The sequence below is a fragment of the Megalobrama amblycephala genome, linkage group LG2, assembly GCF_018812025.1.
Source record: "Megalobrama amblycephala isolate DHTTF-2021 linkage group LG2, ASM1881202v1, whole genome shotgun sequence".
Lineage (NCBI taxonomy): Eukaryota > Metazoa > Chordata > Actinopteri > Cypriniformes > Xenocyprididae > Megalobrama > Megalobrama amblycephala.
Window position 1 is genome coordinate 37386427 of NC_063045.1, and position 26380 is coordinate 37412806.

The window sequence follows — 26380 nt, forward strand, 5'->3', positions numbered from 1 at the left end:
TACAATGTTGAATCTCATGATCAGTGTAATACACTTTTCATTGAATTCTTATTTTATTCTTACCTTATTTACTTAATTTGATTTTTATTATTCATATTTTATATATTTGTATTTGTTTTATTTATACAATTTTTATTTATAGTCTTTACCACAGTTTATATATATTTTTTATCTTTTTTTTTCATTTAATTGTTTACTTCCTTAGATTTGCATTGTTCTTTTCTTATTTCTGTTTATAATTTAGTTATATTAGTGTGTGTATATATGTATATTATATACTTATCTATCTATCATTGTATATATTTTTTAAAGGGGTCATGAACTGCATTTTTTTCTAAGCTTGGTTTCAATAGAAACTGTTTTTGGACTAACAAGGAAATGTTGAGTTCTGAAACGTACAGGATATTTTTTATAGTACAATGACCTCTTATATGTCAAAAGATTAAGGAAAATTTGATTTCTCAATCTATTAAAGGTAGGGTAGGCAATTTGTTATACTGGTTGAAACTCTCTTCACATCCTGATAGCAATAATATTGCATACAATGTCCTACCTGCCTGTCAACAAAAGTATTTCCATACCTCCGTGCACCCTGCTCGTGCAGACATCACATGTTGCAGAGTTGTAGACAGACAGTCACAGAGGGCCACAAACAAACAGCAGCTGCCTTTTACCGTTCCTCCAGAACCAAAGAAAATAGTTTATGCTGCGTTAACGCCATGTCGTATCCGTAATTATGAGATGGCTTATACCCGTGACATTCTACCCAGAGCCGTTCACGTCATCAGACTCCAACTTATGCGTTTCTACGTCAACACTATAAATGGCGAAATGAATCTTTGGCAGTCAACTAGAGATCTATAAGTTGTTTACATTTATTATTATTGTAATGTTATGTGCTTTGAGACAATTTAACGGCATCTTTCGTCTTGTGAAGCTTTGCAGACTCTGCTGTGCGTTCATGTGTTCTGAAGGAGGTGTGGCTTTGACAAGGGCTTTGAAGGGAGGGTGGGATCTTACACTTTCAAAGCTAACTTGCAATTATTTAATAATTATTCATCATTTTTTTATATATATTTTTTTATTCTAAACTTTTCCATTTTTCAATTCCACTGTTTATTCATACGAGTATTGTCCAAACTGGTACTTTTTGGGGTAACACAAATACACCCTTTCTTGTTAGGCCAATAACACAAACTGGGAGAGAACAGAGCGATTGCATGGTAAGATGGGCAAAAAAAGTGAAGCTCTGTGCCGACTTATCCCGCGGGAATTGTCGTCATGGCTACATCCTTCCAGAAGCAGCTCCCTGATTCCCAGGGAGCGACGAATGGAAGACAGGAGGAGAGAGAGCGACAGATGGAACGGCTCTTATTGCAGTGAGAGGCTGAGAATTGAGATGGTACATTACCACACTGTAAAACAGACAGATGCATTGTCTGTCCACTGACACAACAAAGCTCAATCTAACACTCCAACATAACCCATTCATTCCATTTAACCTCCATAATGCAATGTATTTGGCCATTGTGTTACAGTACATCTCGCTGTATTTTTCACCGTTACGGTAACCAGCTGTATCAATTAAAAAAAAGTTAAATTCCTGCCGATTTTAAAAATATGTAGGTTTGCACATGCGTATTATTCATATTGCTCTCAGCTGAGGAAGCGAGCATCTCTCGTGTATCAGTGTTTATCTGTATTCATCAGTAGCGGTCGGCGACTCCAGGAGTCCCACCAGCAGACAGTTTTAATCAGAAATTCAAGCAGCTTCAGGCAGAACAGTGTCCTTCTCTCTGAGAGCAGCTCATGTTCATGTCTTCCACTGAACAGTCCTTTCAAGACATACATATTCAGCCCAATCCAAAACACAGCTGAAAATGATGAAAAACAGATATGAGATGCAAAGAACAAAGCCTGACAGAGAACAAAGACTTCACAATGAAATACAGTAGCACATACTCCTTCACAGGAAATGACAAAGAAAGAGAAAAAAAACTGATGTCATACATCAGATGGTGATTTCTGATTAGATGCAGATTTGGACAAATTCCAGATATAAGAAACTAACAATACAAAAAATTTTGTTTTTGTAGTTGTTAATAATAATAATAATAATTTTGAATTTATATTTGTATTTGTAATAAAATAATACATTACTGGGTTTGATACATTATTAAAATTAATAAAAAAAAAAAAAAAAAAAAAAAAAATAATAATAATAATAATAATAATAAAAAATGTGGCATCTGATTTCAGTAAGAAAAGTTCAAAGGAAGAGAGCTGCTTCAAAGAATTATTGTAAATTATTGTGATTTTGGATTTTAAAAAAATCCATAGATATAAAGATACTGTGAAAAAGGACAATATGAAAATAATCAAAGTATTATTACAATATTATTATTATTATTATTTACACTAACGTTTTAAATAATAATTTCATTATCCATTTCATTATTTTTGTTTTATTTATATAGTAATAAAAATTAAAAAGTGGTATCTGATCAGAAGATGGCTTCAAGAAATTAAGCTTACTAAATGTACAATATCTGCTCTAAAAATGTCATACATATGTTAACTGATGACAAAAAATATGTGGAGAATAAACCAACATTAGTCGGATGCTACACGCACGATGAACAATTAACGCTGAAATGTCAGATGTACTAAAACCGCAGAGATAGAGGCGCGGGCTGCCAAAGTCATTGGATTCTCAAGGACACTGCGGCGAAAGAGAGTGTGTGTGTGTGTGTGTTTGATCGAGAGAGACGAGCGTGCAGGAATATGAGAGGTAGCCTGGGAATACACTCACGTGGATTGGCCATACCGTGTGCATGTGTGTCAATGTGTGGTTCTGAGGGCGGGGCTTGGCATCCGGTCCGCAAAGCATCCTGGTGGGAGTAGAGTGATGACGGCAGGGTTTGGGCCAGTTTGGGCCGGAGAATCATGTTCACTCATCTCTACTGATAATGAATCGAGGTTATAAGACAAAGAGCAAAGCGGACTCAAGCAGACACAAGTTGTTAGTCTTCGCAACTTGCTCATCCTTGTAGTTCAAACCAGCAGAGACTGATTAGCCACCATTTGGGCAGGAAGTCAGAGCATGTTGGCCTGTCGGAACAGCGATACACTCCATTACCTGAACCAAGTCTGAAAGGAGCAATAGAACTGCTCTCAACATCCACTCCACTGCACAAAGAGCCAAAGCGAGCAGACTTAAAAGACAATGTTTGATTGGTAAATTTCTGCCCATGCCAAGGCAAGATCAATGCCAGCCACAACCATTACTTGGTTATTTTGTGCCCCAGACACTTAACTTCGCAATTACATCTTAGCAGTCATGATAAATGGGCCTTTCCTGTGTCAGTGGATACTTGAAAATGAGCCATCCCTGTGTGGATATAAAAGGTGTGTGATTACATTGACAGTAGTCTATGTTTGGTCTCTAGTAGAGGTTTCAGTTGTACATCATGAGTGGTGATAAGGACTCTGAATAAAGTAACCCATCAGAACAGAACAAACTGAGATCGTTCTAAAATTGATCTGGGGATGAAACCATCTGCGAGGGCTGCACGATCTGGAGAAGAAAAAAAAATCAAATTGGATTTTTTTTTTCAAATAAGAAATGCAATGGTGATTTAAAATGCAATTTAAAAACCATGTTTGCTGTGCTTGTTTGTAGAGCTGCTCAATATATAATAATAATAATAATAATAATAATAATAAATATAAACAGTAAAATAAATATAAATATAACATAAAAGGTGATATTATATTATAAATAATGATAGTAATAAATATAATGTAATTATTATATTATATTATATTATATTATATTATATTATATTAATAACATTCCACAGACGAGAATCCATGAACCACATTGTTAGATGTTTTCTAGAGCCGGGCTCACACTACAGGAGCTTTAGGCCGATTTATCCTCGATTTTCCCCTCCCGAGAATCAGAGAAAAAAAATCTTGTCGAGGACCTCGATTGGTTCCGATGTTTGGCGCAGATTATCTGGTAATGTGAGGTGTTCACAGATCGAATCTTGCACCTCCCGATCTGCTCTCACACAAATTGGGGCTGCCCCGATCATATCAAACATGTTTGATATTTAGGATTTTAAATCGGGAAGATTACGTCAGTTCTTTAACAACAGCCAATGAGAGAAGTGAATGAGAGCGACCGCGAAACCAGTTGCTGTATGGGTCCATTCGTGAAAGTGTTGCAACAACACGACTGCTTGAATAACGCGCCTTCGAAAACATGTCATTTGTAAATCTACAGCAACGCAAGGGAATACGTAAATATGTTTCTAAATATGCGAGTTGTTGTTCATCGCAATTTCAAAATAAAAGTTTAAACCCTTGCTCTGAGTTTGCATGTTTTGATGTCCACATCAATTTCTTGTTCAAGAAATTACAGTGGCTGTGGCATTTCTATTGTACAGAAGTAACCAAATATTAAAGATTAAGAGGACATTTGAATTAAAGGGTTAGTTCACCCAAAAATGAAACTTCTGTCATTAATTACTCACCCTCATGTCATTCCAAACCCAACCTCATTTTCAGAACACAAATGAAGATATTTTGACGAAATCGGAGAGCTTTCTGTCCGTCCATAGACAGCTATGCGACTACCACTTTGATGCTTCAAAACGTTCATAAAGAGATTGTAAATTAATCCATATGAATTGAGCGGTTTAGCCCAAATTTTCTGAAGAGACTCAATTGCTTTATATGATGAACAGTTTGAATTTAGGCTTTCATTTAAAAAAAATGTAAACATAGGCTAAGGTTCATAGAGGCTCTCAGGAGTAAACAGGTATACGTTTAACTAAACATCTCCATGATACAAAGTAGTGCACGGAAATGAGCCCTTCAACCAACAATCCTTCTCAAAGTTCAATGGGAACACATCCAAGTGGCCATATGGATTGTGAAGGGTTTAAAACATGACATTTCTGAATAACACAATTATGTTTCATCGACACACACCAGAGGCGGTGAGGGCAAATACACTCAAACAAACTAAGACTTCAACACTTGAACTGCATCCAGACCACCCTGTACTAATTATTCCCAAAATAAGCAGTGGGGGAAGAGTTTCTGTAAGCTCCACACCCATAAAGCACGTACTCAAAATAAACTTCAGCAAACAGATCCAAGAATGGTCCGGTGGTCTTGAGTACTACTGATATATGTGCCTAACCCCAGCCTGACCCACCAAGGACGGCCTTGTTTGAGAGGTCGAGAGAGAGGTCACGTACCGTCAGCGCTGACTTCCTGGCCCTCTCCAGCACCTGCTCACGGAGGACAGACGCTGTCGTATCTGGACCTGTTGAAAGAGAGGATCATTTATTAATCCATTCACAGGAGTATAAAACAATGGCTACTGGGTTGGAGAGAAACAGACAAGACACAAAAGTGCTGCATTCATGAGTGCCCTTTAATACACCGTCACGTTAACAAGTTTTATTGGAGCCGTATCACGCTAAACAGAAAACGTATTGTCAACAATGCTCAGAACGTAACGGTTTCTCCACCGTCCTCCCAGATTTATCACAACAGAGGTCATTTACATATAGGTGCAGTAACAAAAACTGTCACAGAGAAGGTGGAAAGTGGTTGGTTAATTTTGGACACTGTCCATGTCAGTGTTATTTTAGTATCATTAAGATAGTATTATAAGTTTTATTAATATTTTGAATTAGATTTTGTTTTTGTTATTAATTTATTTCAGTTATAGTTTCTTAGTACATCAAGTTAAACTAAATGAAAGTGAAAAATACTGCCTCTGTAACTTTCAAATAAATGCTGTTCTTTTGAACTCTCAAAGAATCCTGAGAAAAAAAAAGTATGTTAATTTCCACAAAAATATGAAGCAGCACAACAGTTTTCAACATTGACAATCAGCATATTAGAATGATCTCTGAAGGATCATGTGACACTGGAGTAATGATGCTGAAAATTTAGCTTTGATCACAGGAATAAATTGCTATTTAAAAATATATTCAAATAAAAAAACAATTAGCACAAGCAACTGTGGCTCTCGACTTGTGGTGTGAGATATTTAATAGCAGTAACAGATCACTCCAGTTTAATGCTCAGTGTGTTTGAATGCTCAATGTAGACTGCTTTTAAACATCACCTCAGCGCTCTCTGAATCATTGCTGATCCGGGGTTCTACATTTACCATTCCCTCAATGGGCTCCGGTGGGAGAACAACAACATAGCGCTCGCTTTATCACACTGACCCTGTGGTTGTTGTCCACCGCACCATGCAAGATCCAGATGGCAGAGAGTGAGAAATACAGATAACAGGAGCAGTACGGCATCACACAGCAGTTCTGCACTAGTCTACCATATGATAACTCAACTCCATCGCTGCGGGTGGTGGGTTGTGGGTGGGTGGCGAGCCGGTGCGCACTGAAAATGGCACAACCTCCCAGCTCTGTAAACAATAACTGCTGCCATGATCATGAAATCACCATCCACTGTTGGACAACCCACCATCTGACTAATAATCACTGGACCATTGCTCCATGATCTACATTTGGAGCTGGAAGTAACACACCTCAACAAGCAATAATTTTTTTAATTCAATCATGTGATTCAATGAGTGCTTGTATCTAACTGGCCGTCAACCAAAATACAACATAAGACCATTATAAATAAAACAGAACTTACAATGTGAATCCAGCACTTTACTGCTTTTTTCTATAAGGTTTCAGAAAGCAGCTGTCTCACTTTTTCTTTTTTGTTGTGGTTGTTGTTATATATATATATATTTTTTTTTTTTTTTTTTTCACTTTATGGTTACTGAAAGAAGTCTGAGTTGGTTGTTGTAATGACTAAACCAAGAGTGAACACCAAATTTTTTCCCCAAATCATTCAATCCTAAAAGGATAGTTCGCACGTACGGTGTTGCCTCCAGGCAACATGGTCTATTTTAGTTTGTTTTTAATAAAATAAGGCACCAATTGATTGATCAAACGTATCTCAGGACAGAATAACTCAAATACTAATCAATAAAAGTGCAAAAAAGACCAAAACATGGTCCATTTTGTGTCCTGTTTCAGCACATGTGAACGTCACATGACTCCATATTTTCTCCATTGAAAAGTGCTTTTTTCACTTGTTTGTAACCATTGTATTGTTAAAGTGTCCACTAGAATGAAAACTAGATATTTTACTTCATAACCTGTTAAATATGGATTTTTTTTTTTTTTTACACAAATGCATCGCTTCACTTCAGAAGGCCTTTATTAACCCCCCGGATACACATTTATGACGGATGGATGTGGATGGAGACACTTTCTTCAGCTCATACTCGTTGGTATCACTCACTGCCATTTTAAAGCTAAGATGCAACAGGATATTTATTAATATATCTCCGGTTGTGTTCATCAGAAAGAAGAAAGTCATATACACCTAGAATGGCTGGAGGATGAGAAAAGCTTGGGGTAATTTTAATTTGAAAGTGAACTAATATTTTAAATCATTTGCTGACAATTTGTGTATTTGTTCATATAGCAAAATATACTGCAGAAAAAAAATTGCAATTGCAATGTCAGTTTCTTCTAATATCATGCAAACCTAGTATATTTGGTTCATTCCATTGTCTATGCAAGCTTAATATATGTACTAAAATGTCTTTTAATTTACAATCTCCCAAAAAAATATTCCAGAGGGTCACAATGATAAATATATCTGGAAAAGTAGTATTCAAAATATTCAAACAACACACAGAAACACTTTTTCTCATTTGAAAGCCCTTATGTAAAACAGCAACATGTGACTGGAATTTTAAGTGCACAATTATCACAGTTGTCAAACATTTGAGTCAAGACAATTATGAAATAATTTCAACTGGCCTGATGGAAGCAGCCAGTAATCTGTTCAAGTCAAGGATCAAGTGAGGAAAGTGAAAATAAAAGCAGTTGTGGGTTATACAAATCTACCATTTATTAGTCTTGGAAGCAGAATGGATGAAAACAATACTGTTAAACACAAGCTCTTTCCATCCAATTCCAAAATTATAATTCAGTCTCTAGTGGGCACTCAACCGCTGCGTCTGAGCACTCTTGAAACTGACCGCCCGTGAGTTTCATGCTACACCTCAATCAATGGGCATTTTGCCAAGACTAAACTGGTAGTGGCGCAGGGTCTCTCTATGCACTTCAATATCACTGCAGTGACTGGCGGAGCGGCACGCCTGATTGTTTGATGATAAATAAGGCAGAGAAAATTGTTTTTGCCGGGAGACGGGTGACAATGGGCCATCTCTAATCTTTACAATTGAAAAATTAATCTACCAGTAACTGTGTTTATGAGCCATACAGTGCCTTTTTATCCATCGACAGAAAAAGGGTGAATAAGAGGAAAGCAAGAGAAATTAGGAAACAAGGATACGAGAGAAAACAAGGAAACAAAGAGGGAATAACAAGGAAAAAAGATAGCAAAAGAGGCAAATAAAGGAACACAAGAAAGAAAACAAAGAATGAATGAGTAATAAAATAACATTACAATATAACCTTCTAAAATAACAGCAAGAAAGAACGATTAATGTAGGAAAGACAGGGAAATGCATTAGAGACAGAAAAAAGAAAGTATGGAGAACAGGAAAGTCTAAAGAATAGGAAGGAAGGAGTGAACAGGAGAAAAGTGTGAATAAGAGGGATGGAAGGAAGTATAAAAGAAAGAAGAACAGGAAAAAAAAGGAAGTACAGGAAGGAAGGAAGGAAGGAAGGAAGGAAGGAAGGAAGGAAGGAAGGAAGGAAGGAAGGAAGACAAAAATAAAGTATGAAAAAAAAAAGATGGGAAAGGAGGATATAAGGATGGAAAGAAGAATGGAAATGAGTCAGAAAAAGTAAGTATACAGGAAGAAAGGGTGAATAAGAGGAATTGGAAGGAAGCATAACAGATAAATAGCAAGAAAAGCAAAAAAAGGAAAAACGGGAAAGCAGCATAATAGAGAAAAATAGAAAGTATGAATATCAGGAACAATGGAAGAAAAAGAAGTAAGGGGAAGAAAGTTAATAACAGGAAAGGAAGGAATCAAAGGAAAAAAGTAAGGAAAGAACCATAATAGACAGAAAAATAAGGGGCAAAATGTCAGATGAAATGTTACATTTCACAGCTGTAAATGTTTATTGTCAGACATAATTTTCATCAATATTACACTGAGCTACAGAAGATCTAATGAGACACATGAAATACAATGAAAACGCAATGGTGTTTATGACTGAATATTGTGGAGATATATGGAAGCACACTGCAGTTGTTCTGTAAGACTGCATTGATGTGAAGCTGGTGTTTCAACAAGTCCTAGTGCCACATTGATCAAGCTGCACTAAAATAGAGGCATTAGCAGAAGTGTGATCAATGCACAGAGCTCTAATTCAAACATCAATAATTACACTCTCATGTGAGCTGCTATGATACAAAGTGCTGCACACTCAATTATCCAGCAAAACAAATGTGAAGTCAGAAGTGAATAATGGCTACCTCACGAAGATGGAGGGCATGACAATTAATTTGAATTGCTTTCTGTCAAGATTACAAACTAACAAAGTTTATTTAAAAAACAAAACAAAACAAAAAAACAAGAAATTAAAAATGAAAAACAACTTGGGCACAATTTATGCTGGTCACGCGATATGGACATACATACATACATACATACATACATACATACATACATACATACATACATACACACACACACACACAAAATTTATTTTAGGGCTGCACGATATATCGCATGAGATTGTCACGCGCATTTCGTCAGTAAAGCCGGTTCCCTGATTACCGCTAAATCGCCATCACCTGCTTTCAAATGGAGCGGCATTTAATAGACAGAACCGTAGATCACTGAAAAGCCACGCAATATCGCGTTCATATCGCAGATGAATCGCCTTCGATATATATATATATATATATATATATATATATATATATATATATATATATATATATATATATATATATATATATATATATATATATATATAGTCAGATGACGAATACAGTCAGTCACAGGCAATTCACACTCCAATCCAGAATAATGCAATGTTGTTTGCTAACCACCACAACAGGAAAAAGCGCACAAGAAGAACCGAATCTATGCATGTAATCTCTCAATCAGTGTTTCAAACACAAAACAAAAAGCAAAACAAAACAAAAAAAAACAAAAAATCCACCAATAAAACAGCTTGAGATTATCTCACATAGCATTACATTTACCTCAGGCAAGTCATTTAGCGTCCACAGCATGTTAGTTCATTAGAGAAATAAACTCTAGAGGAGTGCATTTCACTAAATATTTGCACTATATTAGCTTATATATTAATTATATTTACTTTACTTGTTAGTAATGTCTTAATTATTTAATATGTTTAAATAAATTTGTCATGAAGACAAGTTATGACAGTAATTGTATAAATGATTATATATCAAAAATGATTATAAAATTATTTTTCAATTAGATTTAGAAGTTAATGCAAAACCTGCCTTATGTGCAATTTACTTCTTTTTTTTTTGAGTGCTGATTATTATATCTAAAAAATAAATAGCAACTGAATTTAATAGTTTGGGCTCTGCTGTTAATTGTAACCTTTATAGTAATGTGTAAGAAAGGGCACCCTGTACTAGTTTACTGCATTTTTTTTGTCCTTAAGAAAATTTTAATTATAATTTAATTTATTTAAATAGAGAGAGGCAAAATCTGTTCAATAAACCACTGTTTAATTAAAAAGAAGAAAAAAGAAGCAATTTTATGTTTAGTTTTCTCCCCCTGCTGTACCGAATCTGTACCGTTACTTTAAAGTGATTTTTCACTATTATTTACAACAGGATCTGTTTTTTAATGGGTTTAAATAAAAGATTTTTGTTATAAGAGACAATAAAAACAAATTTGTGCATCAAAACCACTCATTTCCTAGTACAAAATGAACTTGATTTTCAAAAGTCCATGAATTTGCAACAGCTGAATGTAACATTTCTGACAAGTCTCGGTCTCTGAGTAACATGTAATTAATTTAAGCCACGAAATAAACTTCATTCTGTAAATGAAGTATAATGAACTACACAAAAAGCATTTCAAACATCTCCAGCTCATTTTAGAATTACACAAAAGTCAAACATAGTTCACCCCTTACACGCATTATCACATCCGTCAAAAACTTTTTATTTATATATAAAACTAGTCCTTTTTTAGACAACTACTTAACCATCCTGCCCTTCTCCAATGGATGCAGAACAGACTATGAAATCCAATAATGTTTCCAAATAAAGTTGATAATAAATAAGCTCTTAAGGTATGAAAGCAATCCCAAGAACTCTGGCATATACGCAAAATGAGTCTATATATTTGTCACAATGAGGAGTGTTATTCCTGCGTCTAAATCTGTCTAACTCCACACATGTGTGATGAGCCAAGCGGGATCGTCAGTAAAGAGGAGCGTGTGGTGATGATGGAAAGTGAAATTCAATTAGCGCTCTCAGACAACGTCTCCCACACAGTGCTCCACTTTGAATACTGGAGAAAAGGTCGCTTTCCAGATGAGAATAGCTCTACTGTGGGATACATGTCAAGCAGACGGTGTCTGTGCTATAAATTTTAATTGATAAAGGCCGATGTAATCTACAGACGCCTTCTTAAGCTAGGACACTGGATATCATATAAACGGCATCTTTTGCCACTGAGCCATAAAGCCCCGACTCACTACACGGCACGCATGCAAAAAATAAACTAGATTCCCCTGATTGTTTTCTTGACAGCTTTTTCAGGACAAACTTGTTTCTTGTCAGATAATGTTCTTCCTGAAAAAACGCCCTTCTGAACATGTTGTGTCAGACCTTTATAAAAACAACGAAAACGTTCAGCATTCCAAAGAACGAGTTTGCACCATCTGAATGCCAATTGACAAACCAGTCTGACTGCAACTCACTTAGAAGAACATCGAGGAGAATCTGCTGGCCAAACCCTAATGTTCTCTTGTCAGCAGCTATAAAGGTCAGGGATGCCATTATTATTAAGTACTAGTGCCCTTTAGCTTCCAGGAAATGCTGTCCCTTTAGCATTATTTTAACATGTTTTATAGAGGAAATAAAAAGAATTTGCCACAACAAATTGAAGAAAAAAAAAAATCAGCAGCAAATTAACATCTAAATGATTTCCCACAAAATGGTTGTAAGCAGTTTTTAGTTAATTGGCCTTACTGCTTAAATTCATGTAGATGGTATGTATATATATATATATATATATATATATATATATATATATATATATATATATATATATATATATATATATATATATATATATATATATATATATATATATATATGTATGTATGATTTGTTTTTGTATTTCGTTAATGAGAATTGGGGTGAAATCTGCTTAAGTGTCATAAAAATCATGGCTCAATGCAAAATAAAAAGGAAAATTGAAAATGATGTCATTAATGACTCACCCTCATGTTGTTCCAAACCTGTAAGACCTCCTTTCATCTTCGGAACACAGTTTAAGATATTTTAGATTTAGTCCGAGAGCTTTCTGTCCCTCCATTGAAAGTGTTTGTACGGTAGACTGTCCATGTCCAGAAAGGTAATAAAAACGTTATCAAAGTAGTCCATGTGACATCAGTGGGTTAGTTAGAAGTTTTTGAAGCATCTAAAATACATTTTGGTCCAAAAATAACAAAAACTATGACTTTATTCAGCATTGTATTCTCTTCCGGAATCCTTTCCATTGAACTGATTCCACTGAATTGATTCCATTGAATCCTTTCATCTGTCGGCGTTGGTAATGCACTTATACGTCGTTGTTTTTGGCGATTAGGACATCCGCGACATGCACACTTACACACCATTTAAAAAAATATAGCAATACCAAAATACAAACAATATAGAATAGCTTGAATACAGCGTGCATCTCCCTCAGACCGTAAATGAAGCTCGGGCGCACCGGATAACACGTCAGCAGCGTCTTACGTCAGCAGCGTCACTGAGAGAGTCGTGAACCCGGATGAACAACAGACCCGGAAGAGAAGACAATGCTGAATATAATCATAGTTTTTGTTATTTTTGGACCAAAATGTATTTTAGATGCTTCAAAAACTTCTAACTAACCCACTGATGTCACATGGACTACTTTGATGACGTATTTATTACCTTTCTGGACATGGACAGTCTACCGTACAAACACTTTCAATGGAGGGACAGAAAGCTCTCGGACTAAATCTAAAATATCTTAAACGGTGTTTCGAAGATGAAAGGAGGTCTTACGGGTTTGGAACGACATGAGGGTGAGTCATTAATGACATAATTTTCATTTTTGGGTGAACTAACCCTTTAAGTGTCCTAAAAATAAGATTCATTTCCTTTAATCAAAAATATAATTTCTTTAATTTTGAATTATGGCCTGAACACGTTTTTGATAGCTTTCATGAGATTCCACCATTAGTACAAAATATGGATTCAAAAACAAAGACTATAAACATGAATGCCAACAAAGATTTTGGAGACACTACAACAGTCTTGCAAAGAACAAAAGCGCATATTCATTTTTGGCCAAGACTCGTTTTATTTCTGCCTTTTCAGAATTTTAATGTGTTTATGAATTTAACTGGTCAGATTCTTTTCTGTGTTAATTCAAATGACCATGAAAATCCATTAAAAAGCTTCAGCACATCAGTGTGAACAGAGTGACTGACTGCAGAGAGCCCTAATTAACAGTGCCAGCCTTAGACGTCCAGATGTTCTCCTCAGAGAGCTGACGACTGCATCTGAACACACAGAGAGGAGAGGGATAAGCACAAGGATAAAGTGTGAAAATAAAGATGGAAAAAAGAGAGCAAGGCCTAAAAATATTCCATGCCAACTCATCAACGAAATCGCTTCTAGCTTTGGAAGTTCAATTTTGTGTTCATTTTGGCAAACGAAAATATTTGACAAATTAATTTTCGTTTTTTGTCAAAATTGTTCTGCAGGGCCAAATTTAAATCGACCGAAACAGTGACGTTTAATTAGATGACTTGTTCTGACTGTTTTATTTCATACACACAACTTCTATCAGCTACAACAGCTAAACATGTCAGCTGTGTTGATGCACTATTTATTACTATTAACAAAAATGAGTAGAGCAAAATTTGTTCAGCTATAATATTTAAGAAGTCAAAAAACTAAGATAACAGGTTCTTTATTGGCATCGATGGCTCCATGAAGAACCTTTAATATCCATGGAACCTTTCCATTGAACAAAAGGTTCTTTATAGTGGAAAAAGGTTCTTCAGATTATAAAAATGTTCTTCACACTGTTTCTTTAAAGTAAAGTAAAAGGTTCTTCTATGGCATCACCCTCTTTTGGAACCTTTAATTTATCACCGGAGAACACAAAACACTGAACAGCATTCCAAGTTCCAATATACCAATATTCAATTTTTTTTTTTTTCATTTAGTCTAAAACTATAAAAAACCCTTAATTTCAGTTTTGGAGAAAGATTTATTTCAGTGCATAACAACATTCTCAGTTTTGCCACAAGGGATGCTATATACATTAGTGTAAACTGTCTTCTATGGCCAGTTTTCTTTCCTGTCACTTAAGGCCCATTCACACCAAGAATGATAACTATAATAATAACTATATTAGCATCCACACCAGCAAAAAAGGTTGTTCTTTTTTGTTTGCTGCTTTAAATGCTCAAGATCCAATTATAGTTGTGGTGTTGACTTTGCAATTCTTTTACTTTTAGAATGATTTTTAGTTATAGTTATCATTATTGGTGTGATAAGGCCTTTAGTGCAACGATGGAACAGATTAAGTTACGGTTGATATACTTTCAGCTAGCTAACTAGATAACATATTCAGTAACTCTACCACCCCCTTGGACACAGACAAAATTGCTAACTAGAAAATGAAAACCTGAACCAAAATATAAAACTCACTTTTTTCCCCTAAGTGATCTTTAGCTATCGTTTTAACACATCCACATTTTCTGTGCTAAATATAGGAGTGTTTCAGCCATGTGCAAGCAAGGATTGAGACGGGCGTAGTCACACATGCACCTGCACACTCATTCTGGTTCGCCTACGAAAGGTCGGAGTCGTGCCGATGGCCTCTGCTGTAAAAAGCTCGCCAACTAGTGAATGATAAAAACATTCTCCTCTGCCGTTCAACAAAAACAGCTTCTCACCAGGTTCCAAACGCCTTCCATGAGACCAGACGCATCCTGCAGAGATCTCGCACAGAGCGTTCCAGCCCTGTTTGAGCAATAAGGCAGTACTCTCCAGTGCCAAAGCAGGATTGTTAGCCCTGACTCCCGCAGACAATGGCTTAGCAAAGCTATTATAGCGAAGAGCCAGATCTCTTCCTGCCCAAGAGGAAAATAATCCTCAACAGTATGTTTTATCAGACAGATCAGGACTTTTGACCCTAACTTAGCCACAACACTGTTCGAGTAGAATAGTAATGCTGGTTACTGAAGGTAGCAATTTGGTGAAGTGCGCCAAAAGGGTTGAAGTGTTTGACTGTAGCTGCTCTGAAGATGATTTTCACATGAAAACGACCCAGAGATTATCCAGCTCAGGTGTCTCAAATAGAACCTCTTATCTTGCGGTACCATTTAAGTGCCTTTGACTTTTAGTGAGGCGGGCATGTATTCATTCATGATTTTTCACTGGGAAAATAGGAAGCGGATGACCAATAGGAGGGACGACCAATATGATCAAATTCTTATATCACATATGTTTACATTTCATGGTATATAAATACCACGGTATATTTTTTGGTACATAAATACCACATTTTCTTTTCTAGAAAAACAAACCAAACATTTTATACATTACATAACATTGTAATGTCAATTTTGAATGACAAGAATGAAAAAGTAACACTTAACACTTTATATATGTTAACATTACTTAACTATTAGTTAACAGGAACTAAAAAATAATTCATTTATTGATCTTGATGTCAATCTCATTTATTAACAAAAATCAAAAGTTGTAACTTGTATCTGATAATATTATTGAATGGACCTGTCCTGAGCTAACATGAACTAACAATGAACAGTTGCATTTTTAAAATATTAAAAAAGATTATAACAAATATTGTGACAGATTATATCAGTAACACTTTACAATAAGGTCTCATTTATTAACATTAGTTAACTAATATAAACTAACAATAAGCAATACTTTTTCATTAATTAATCTTTTTTTAAAGGGTTAGTTCACCCAAAAATGAAAATTCTGTCATTAATTACTCACCCTCATGTCGTTCCACACCTGTAAGACCTTCGTTCATCTTCGAAACACAAATTAAGATATTTTCGATGAAATCCGATGGCTCAGTGAGGCCTCCATAGGGAGCAAGTTAATTTACGCTTTCAAATGCCCATAAAGGTACTAAACACATATTTAAAACAGTTCATGTGAATACAGTGGTTCAACCTTAATATTATAAAGGGACGAGAATACTTTTTGTGCGCCAAAACAACAAAATAATGACTTTTCAACAATATCTATTGATGGGCGATTTCAAAACACTGCTTCAAATCTTTTGTTTCAATTCAGTGGTTGAAATCACGTGACTTTGGCACTCCGAACCACTGAATCAAAACAAAATATTTGAAGCAGTGTTTTGAAATCGCCCATCACTAGATATTGTTGAAAAGTCGTTTTTTTTTTTTTTTTTTTTGGGCACACAAAAAGTATTCTCGTCGCTTTATAATATTAAGGTAGAACCACTGTAGTCACATGAACTGTTTTAAATATGTCTTTAGTACCTTTATGGGCATTGAACCATCGGATTTCATCAAAAATATCTTAATTTGTGTTCCGAAGATGAACAAAGGTCTTATGGGTGTGGAACGACATGAGGGTGAGTAATATCAGAATTTTCATTTTTGGGTGAACTAACCCTTTAATATTAGGTGATAAAAATCCAGCAGTTCATTTTTTTTTCATGTTACATCAGTGCATTAACTAAATGTTAACAAATACAACTTTTGTTTTTAATAATGTATTAGTAAATGTTGAAATTTACATTAACTAAGATTAACAAATGTTGTAGAAGTGAAGTTCATTATTAGTTCATGTTAGCTAAAGTATTTAACTAATGTTAACTAATGAAACTTTATTGTAAAGTGTTACCAATATATCTTATTGTAAAGTATTATTTAATTCATTAATGCATTATGTATCATGAAATAATATACAACCATTATTTAACAACATTATTTAATACAAGTTAGTGTATATAATACAAATAAAAAACATTTATAAATAAACATATCCTGTATAATTTAGAAATATACTATTGTTCAATGTTCAAACTTGTGCATTAAACAATACAACTTGAAATGTTAATTTCTATATACTAGTGCATTTTTATCATTAGCCTAGATTAATAAATGTATGCAATAAATACATAATGCATTAACAAATTAAATCTTACTGTAAAGTGTACCACTTTCTAAACTTTGCAAAGTGAAAGATAAGATTATGAATCATACAGTTGCATAGCATCTCACTGCTTATTTCGTACAATGAGCGACACACTGACAGCAAGACACATTTAACCGTTCAGACATATTTAACTGCTCAGTGACACTAGCTGAATGAACTTCCTCATCTGTGGAACACCACAAAGCTTAACTTCACATCCACTTCTTGTTAGTGTGAGAGTTCGAACAATCTACTCAAGTTAGGCCTGAACAGGAACAGTGGAACTGAAATCGATAAGACACCCAGTCTGAACAGGTCAAGCTTTCCCCTCACAAAGAGTTCTCTGTTCGTAATCTAAAAACACGGCCCCCTGCTCAATATAGAGCTCAAGCAACCATCCATAAAACAAACCAACACTCAACGTCTGGGTCTCATTTGCCCAAGAGCCAAAATATTTACCTTCGCATGTTCTCTCATCCTGCATTGAGTGCCAAAGAAACCATACACTGGTATAACATGCATATCCAAGTCAGGCAAAAAAAGGGCAAAGATTATGGGTATTATGTGAGGGCTTTGACTCGTTTATTGAAATAAAAGACAAATTACTAAATTAAAAAGTGATGTAATAGCCACTAGGCAGGGTTTCGGCAGTACAGATTACAGCGGTTAATCTAGTCAAGACAGACAGCTGTGATGTTGAAGAGTTTTTCACTATATTTAAAAGCACGCTAGATTTAGAATAGATGTGCATTCCTCAAAGAATTGTTAGAAACAAAACAGTTCAGAAAAGGGGGAGAAAAGCCCCTCTTCCGTTCATCACTCTTTACACAATCTGGGCCAAGCCCAATTATTTTACTCCTGCAGTTACCATGGAGACTGGCTCCCTCCCACTCCTAGGTGTTAAGAGACATTGCGATCAGAGGCCAAGCCTGACGCTCAGTGCAGTTTGTGTTCTCACCTCACTTGTTTTTAACGCAGCTGCCGTCTCTTAACTGCTCCGGTTTACAGCCGCAACAGGAAACAGCTGCAAACTTGCTAATAAGCAGAAGTTGACTCGGTCAAAGCCACCTTATTCTATCAAAAGTTACTGTACATGAGAAGCTGAGCTTATCTCAAGGTGTACCGAGTGTGACAGACAGTGGTAATGTTAATCGTGAAATCTGTTTCAGTGAGTCCTGGAAACAAGAGACACACTGCACCACTGTATCAACTCTTGTACCTTTTAAAAGCTACAATTTTAAAATATAAAATATTTAGAGTCAAAACTACCCAGCTGAAAAACTAGTTACAGCAACAATACAAGTTTCTAAGTAACTACTTTGTGGCTATGTAAAGGGGCAATACCTTGATAAATATCATCATCTGATAAAAAGTACAAAGTAATAGCTATGTTTTGTTAGTAACTTGTATTACTAAAAGTGTTTTTAGGGTTTTTTTTTTGTAAAATGGGCAGTTTGTACTTCTTGTAAATGCAATTTGTTTGAGGCCTAGTCCACATGACCACCATTTTTTATAAAGTTTATAGAGTTTTTCCTCTGTTTAAAAAAAAACACATTATGAAGCGCTGTCAAGAGCATGCCAAACAAACAGGTGGCGATATAACCCCAACCGTAAAGCCACGTTGGCCAATCAGAAGCCTGGAAAAAAGGTTATTATCGGTGCCGGTTCCGACATCACAAGCCAAAATCTCAGCTTTCACCATCTACACTGCAACCAGAGTTTCTAAAAATCGTTACCCTGGCAAGATTTTTCCAAAAAGTTCGGTTTCAGTGACCGGATACTGCGTTTGCGTATGGACAAACAGCCAAACTGCACAAAAAAAGCTGCGGTTTTGAAAATATCTGTGTTCGTGTGGACAGGGCCTAAATATATCTGTTAAAGTTCAATGCCATCACCACATTTGAGATCCTCATTGTTTCTGTGTCAAATAAATTCTGCTGTAATTTTGAAAATTTGTGTTTTTAAAGGAGATATTTAATAAAGGAGGAGATATTTATTTGGCACATAAACAAACAAACAAAACAAAAATTTACAAAATCTTTATTATGGTGACAGTATTAAACTTGAACAGATAGATTTTTACATAAAATACAAGTAATAATTAGAAACACCTTAATTTAGGCCTATATTTAAAACTGCCTGACATCAGAATTTAACTATATATTTCACAACAAAAAGAAGACATTAGTTAGTGGTTTTTTTTTTTTAATTGTCCAACTGCACAAATGGTTCAAATGAACTTTCACTAAAATTAATCGATTCGCTACACTGACATTTGACTGAAATTTGATACTAGAAAAACTACACTATTATGTAAATTGATGAGCTGCAGTCACACTACCTACTAGTTCAGTTGGTAGCATCACTACATTATGAAATTTGCTTGTGTAAGGTGAGAAAGTGAGAGCAACTGTCTCTCTAAAGGATAAATTTGCATGTTTCTATGATTCTGGTACTTGACACCGGCATTACCAGCAGAAAGTACGGAGATACCTAAAGCCTCTAATCAGCTTAACATTAAAGGCTTATAATCAGTGAGGTCTCTGCGTCCTAAACTGCCTGCTGAGATGCTTCCGAGGCCCGTACATGACCGGAGGCCTAACAGGCCGTATGCACATGGTGATACAATTTTGATTTCTGCAGTGTAGACTAGTTATGACCAGTCGATTTAGGCCACTAGCACTACACTGTCTGGCAGTTTAACACAGTCAGTTATGTCTTAAGTCATAAATGCAGCCCCTGTGACCTCTCTGTGAAAGAAGAAGTGAAAAATAAAGATCGAGGTTTGCATCAGTCCAGACTTGGATCTCCAGAGACTGCACCATTCTCTACAAATATTGCTGAGAGAGCATCCGCTGACAAAGACAATTTTTGTGCACATGCGACTGCTGTGCAAGCTCACGTACCTGTGAGCTTATTGTCAGTACACCTGATCAGTTACACTGCAATCTTGAATCATCACGTGGAGCGATGTTTGTCACGTTGCAGGATGGCTGACAAAATACCAACACTTTAAAGTAGCATTTGACTCCCATCTTCCTCGGAGCAGAGTTATTTTTTATTTGTTTTGTTTTTTTAAAGGAAACTACTCCTTGATCCATTCCCCTTTCACCACCACCTCCTCAAATTCAATGCAAAACAGACAGTGACAAAGGTGCAGGAAAGAAAGGAGGAAAAGGTAAAAGCAAAGAAATTGTGAGGCCTGCCATTGTTTTATTCTTCTAATATGTAAAAAATAACTTCAAACGAAAGGCAAAGTGGGTCAGAGAATTCCCAAGGTACTGCAGAGAGGCAGCCAGTCGTATCACGGCAGAAACAGAGCTCAGCCCATCCCAGCTCGAGGCTCCCTGGACAGCCATACGAGTATATGGAAACATATTACACACTGGTCATACCATCCATTCCTAAAGGCTTTGTTCAACTGAATTTTACTGTCGAAGGGGGCATATTTTGGAAAACAGGGTCTTCTTTGAGCAGAACAGTGGTCAGTCTACTATGATACTATATTCTCGAAATGCAAAGCATCCTACTCAGTCCATCAAGGCCATTTACAGAAATCAGGGTACAAAAAAGTAAATAAATAAAAATACCTATGCCAAAGTCCATCCTGAGGACCAACATGTGACCTTCTTTTGGTACATGGAGGTTAGACAATCACTAGAGGTCAGTTACATAGAAAGAATGTAGCAAAAACAGCCTGAAGAACTAACTAACTTTGCTAACACAAGTGGATTTCACATCAAAAATGCACTATACCCACACACACAAAAGATTTTTTTTGCATTATCGATTTAAAATGAGCTAATTCAATCATTCTTGAACATTTCTGTCCCATCTTAAATTGTGTGAAATATGCAAAATAGAATTTTACACGTACGATCACACAGGTGTGATTAGCACGTTCAGTGCCTCATGTGATCAACTGCTAAATTCAAATGTGCTTTCGCGCTTTGGCTGGCGCTGAACCAGGGACGGACGCCCTCAGCACATTTCATACATCACAACTATTTAGTGATTTCAACCACACTTTTTATCTTAGGTTTTGTGTTAAATACACATAAGTACTAGCAAAAAATACATTTAAAGTTTGTTAAATACACACTGATGTCTATGGAAGTGGCAATAATAATTGTGTGTTTTAGTCATATCAGATACACATTGTGTAGGTAACTAATCTATTCTTCTCCTAGTTCACCAGTCACTTACGTTCATGTATTTCAGGAGAAGTGGATGAATTCATGTGTCGTAAATCTGACAGATCCGATTCTCTGAATTGTGGCACAAACCAACATGGTGGCGCCCATCGCGCAATAAACTAACATGATCATTATAATGGTGTTTAAACTAAATTAAAAGTTTTGCCTCTGTCACCATCTCTGTTTGAAACCTGCAATTTCAGTTATTTGTGGAATTATCTTTACATGGGTTGTGCATTGGCACAGCTGAATCGAATGTTCTGAGGAGAATATATGGCTGTCAGTCACCACACCGGTGGATACTGATACTGAATCACACATTGTAGTCTTGACGAAAATAAGAATTTTCAGTGGAAAATGTCATCTGAAAAAGTAACAAATCTGCCACTTTTGTTCTGACCAACAGAGAAAAAAAAAGCATTGCAATAAATCATGCTACCAATGGTGATTAAATCTACCGATCGCTTAGCTCATATCACATCAAACAGTGCAATTATTATTGTTATACGTTGTTCTCAAATTTAATGTTAAATGTTAACAGCATCAGCACTGTGACTATGTGTATTTAGTGTGTATTAGCATTACTTGTAGTAGGGCTGGACGATTATGGCCTAAAATCAAAACCTCGATTAATTGAACATTTTACCTCGATTACGATTAATGAACGATTATTTTATTTCTGATTTTTTTTTTTTTTTTTTTTTTGCCCTCATAGTTCACTGACAAGGTTTGTACTGTAAATAGCCTATGATTGACTATTAAGGTGGGATATTTTTTTTTCCTGTTGAAAGAGTGATCTGACATCATAGCTCACTATCAGCAGTTATTTTATCTATGGTTTGTAACATTTCTTACAGGTTTCTGCTCGTTGTAAATCAGATAAAGATAAATTAGCACAGTACCAGTAGTGATTGCGTGTGTGAATTAGTCTCTCTATTAATTGTGAAGCTGTGGGTTGTAAATAGTTCCTTCAAAAGTAGAAAAAATAGATGCTATAACTTTTGAGTTTCTAAGCTATTTTAGTGATAAATCACAGGACAGCGCTGACAACAAGTTTCTGCGTTCCTCTCTTGCCACTGACTGGACGGGGCGGAGTCACGTGGCTACACACGCAGTTATGTTTTTAAGGGGGAAGTATTAACAGGATTAAAAAACCGAAATAACCGACATGGGAAAATTACGTCGGTTAGAGGTTCTGAATTTCGGTTTCGATTACTTTTCGATTAATCGTCCAGCCCTAACTTGTAGATTTAAATTTCTGTACAGTCTAATCTCTAATTATCATTTTGATGGCAGATTATATGGTATGACAAATGGACAAGTTTAATTACTTCAGCTACTGTGAGAAAAGACTATAAATGATCCACCACCTGCAGCATCCTCACGTGATATAGCCTACTAGCTGGGACTCCTTTATGTAAACAGACGTGACATAATGACGCAAAGACAAATGGCGGCATGCTCGAATTTCCCGCAGAAACCTACCAGTAAAACAAATTATTACAAGCTTATCGTTGTGAATCGGGCTAAGGTAAGGAGGTAGTTTTGAACACTGGCTGGTTATGTTTTGGATCATTTCTAACCAGAAAAGTTACGGACTGCGGCTTTAAGTGTTGAAATGTTGAAACCAAGTAATATTTTGTGTTTTTCCGCAGGATGAAAAAGGGGGAAAACTTAGGGTATAATGTTCTCTTGGGATTTAGAACAACTTCTGTTATATTGGTATTTTGGGGGTTACCATTGTGCTGAAGAGTGAAGTTTATACTATCATCGTCAACCTAAGTACAAAGGCTATAACCGTATGTTGCTTTAATCAATAAGCAATTACCGTACAAATCTTACAAAAAAAAAAAAAAAAACACACCACATCTAGCATGTTAACGTGACTCTTGCTAGCTGTTAGTGAACAAAGATTTCAGTTAATTTGACATTTAATTTTATTGGCTTAATTCAACCCAGTCAAATAGTACGAGTTGAATTTACATGACAATTTAAATGTTAAGAAAAGTAATCTCCAACATTTAAACCTCTGTCCACAACTAAATGAAGTTTAGCCATAGCCAAAAACTTAACATATGTATATTAAGGGGGACTAAATTAAGATTCAACCATTGAAAAGCCCGTATTGGTTAACTAATCTGAATGTTTTGGGGAGGATGTCCCTGTAAAATCCTCTGCTAACCACAGCCAAAAAGAATGGCTATCATGCGCATTTACCCTCTTAAATCAATTACAGGTGCAATAACAGAGCTGCTGTTTATGTTGGCATTGCCGTTTGCGTCCAACATGTTTGTTTATTTCCCTGAGTGTGACAGGCAGTTGAAGACTGCTCTGGTCTGTAAATAGACAAGAGACTGGGAACAGGTCAAAATTAGCAGCAGCTGACAAGCTCTCCACTGTGACACAATCAGGGTTCGACCTGAAAAAAAAAAAACAAAAAAAAAAACGAAGGGCTGAAGCCAGGTTTACTGCTCTACATACAGTAAGCCACCAGATGATTTAACATGCTAACAAAGCTAACCCGGCTACTGCTGCCCACGTTAAGCCTGATCAGTGAATACTAATCAGAAGAGACTTAAAAGTAATCCAGCCAGGATATAACACATCCACCGCACAGATTAAAGGATGTCCCTGTGAGGTCAGTCAGGGGCAGAGCGTCCTATGCATATAGGAGTGTGCAAATGCTCATCATTGAAAAAATTAAAGGAACAATCTAGCAGCACTGCAAAAAACTCAGTGAAAAAGAAAAGCAAATGGTGATTCTCTGTGTAAAGATGTAATCTAGCTCAGACAACACAGTGTGACGACATCATTAGATCCCTGTTGTTAGGGAGCACCCCAGAGTCTTATGGGAAATAGACATTCTGGTCTCTAGAGAGAAGGCGGCATGACTTGCCAATTCAACCAAGATTTAGTGTAACAATAGCAGTATTGCTGAGGCTGAGAAAGAGGCACAGCTGTATCAATACACAACACAGCAAGAAGGACTTGCACACTATAGAGAAAGTTCTGACGAAGCATTTGATGGATAGAAAAGTGCAGGACCCATTTTGAGCAGGGGTGCCCAGTCCTGCTCCTGGAGGACCACTGTCCTGCAGAGTTTAGCTACAACCTGCTCCAACACATCTGCCTGGAAGTTTCGAGTAAAGTTCTTGATTAGCTGGTTCAGGTGAGTTTATCTAGGGTTGGAGCTAAACTCTACAGCACAGTGGCCCTCCAGGAGCAGGATTGGGCAGCCCTGCTCAAAATGGATTCTCACAAGTTGTTCCCCTACGTCACTTCCAGGAGTTGACGTTGTTCCTCTACATCAGGGGTCCAAATCTCAGTTCCTGTAGAGTTCAGCTTCAACCCTAATTAAACTCACCTGATCAAACTAATCAAGCCCTTCAGGATTATTTGAAAACTACAAATACATGTTTGAGCAGGGATGGAGCTAAACTCTGCAGGACCATGGCCCTCCAAGAGCTGAGTTTGGCACCCCTGCTCTACATCAAGGGTAGCCAACCCTACTCCTGTGCTCTGTCCAAAAACGTAAAAATGCTGCCTTCAGAGGAAGCATTCCAATGTATGAAGGCATCAATACATGTCCGAATTCAAAGTTAGGTTCACTTCCTGTCTCCCGAGATACCTTCATCTGATCTATTTTTGAAGGCAGCATAGATGTATACTTCACTGTTGTACATTCTTGTAATGCTCCAAGGTGCATTCACACTGACTGCAAGTAAATTGCAGATGTTACAGAGTCTCTGTTCTGTCCTTCTTACATGACCTCTGTCTCTAACCTGCAGATGATCACTGACAGCACTTTTTGCAGATGTGCAAATTTCATATTGTCAACTGTCGCCGTCACTCATGTTGGCAAAAAATCGCCAACGTTTGTTGAAAATGATTGACTTACAATTGCTTTAATCGCTGTCATTGTTTGCAGTCATCAAGTAAATGTAAATCATCATACTCAACCACAGAATAACTTTTGGTCACCTTAGCATTGCAAGACCCTCCGGCAGATTTTGGCACTCACACTGTCCTCTTGTATCCCAGGTCACCTTGTCCTGAAAACATCCCTGCACTGAAGATCCACTCTCTTAGCTGAAGACCAGGAGGTATGCATGTACACATACATATGTGTGCGAGGAAGCAGAGAGAAATCCCTGGGATTTAGCAAACCCAAGAAATGAAGGAAATATATGCAGCACTGGGTGTCCCTTGGCACAAGAGATTTCTAATTACTCACTGTGCCTGAGAGCTTAGCAGGTGGCCACAGCTATGAACAGTCTTGAGAAGGGTAAGAAAGACAACTTCAGGATGGAGAATGCTTTTTTTTTTTAGAGAAATCAATATTCAAGAGCAAAAAAAAAAAAAATCCAACTGAGAGATGGAAGGTAGAAATCATTATCGTAATGAAGAGCAGCAGGTGACACTGTGTTCGGTGGCCACTGGCTGGAGTTAATGAGCACTGTGGAAAGTTCATGCTGGACAGATGTTAGTTGAGGTTCTGGACGTCATTAAAGAAGATTCTTTTTGTGCTTTCATTAAACTCACCCTTTTGTCTCTTCATCTTTCATGCACAAATCTAAATGCTGTTGCTTCAAGAAATGATAATCACTTTATGACAGAGCTAAACTGACTTCACTGCTTGCTATGAGCTTTCTCGAAAATCTCACATCTGTGGGTCCGATACCATTCTGCCCATCTTCCAACATCCTCCTCTTTCTATCCAAAAAATC

At 36.5% G+C, this 26380-nt stretch overlaps 1 protein-coding gene across 5 annotated transcripts in view; it reads right to left on the reverse strand.

Annotated features, from left to right (window-relative positions):
• LOC125257622 (spermatid perinuclear RNA binding protein) overlaps nt 1-26380 on the reverse strand; it is a 114274-nt gene that overhangs the window by 75532 nt on the left and 12362 nt on the right. For all 5 annotated transcript variants that reach the window (XM_048174162.1, XM_048174143.1, XM_048174152.1 and 2 more), the window contains exon 2: nt 5274-5341. The gene's annotated coding sequence lies outside the window, so the exon portion shown is untranslated. The remainder of the gene's footprint in view (nt 1-5273; nt 5342-26380) is intronic.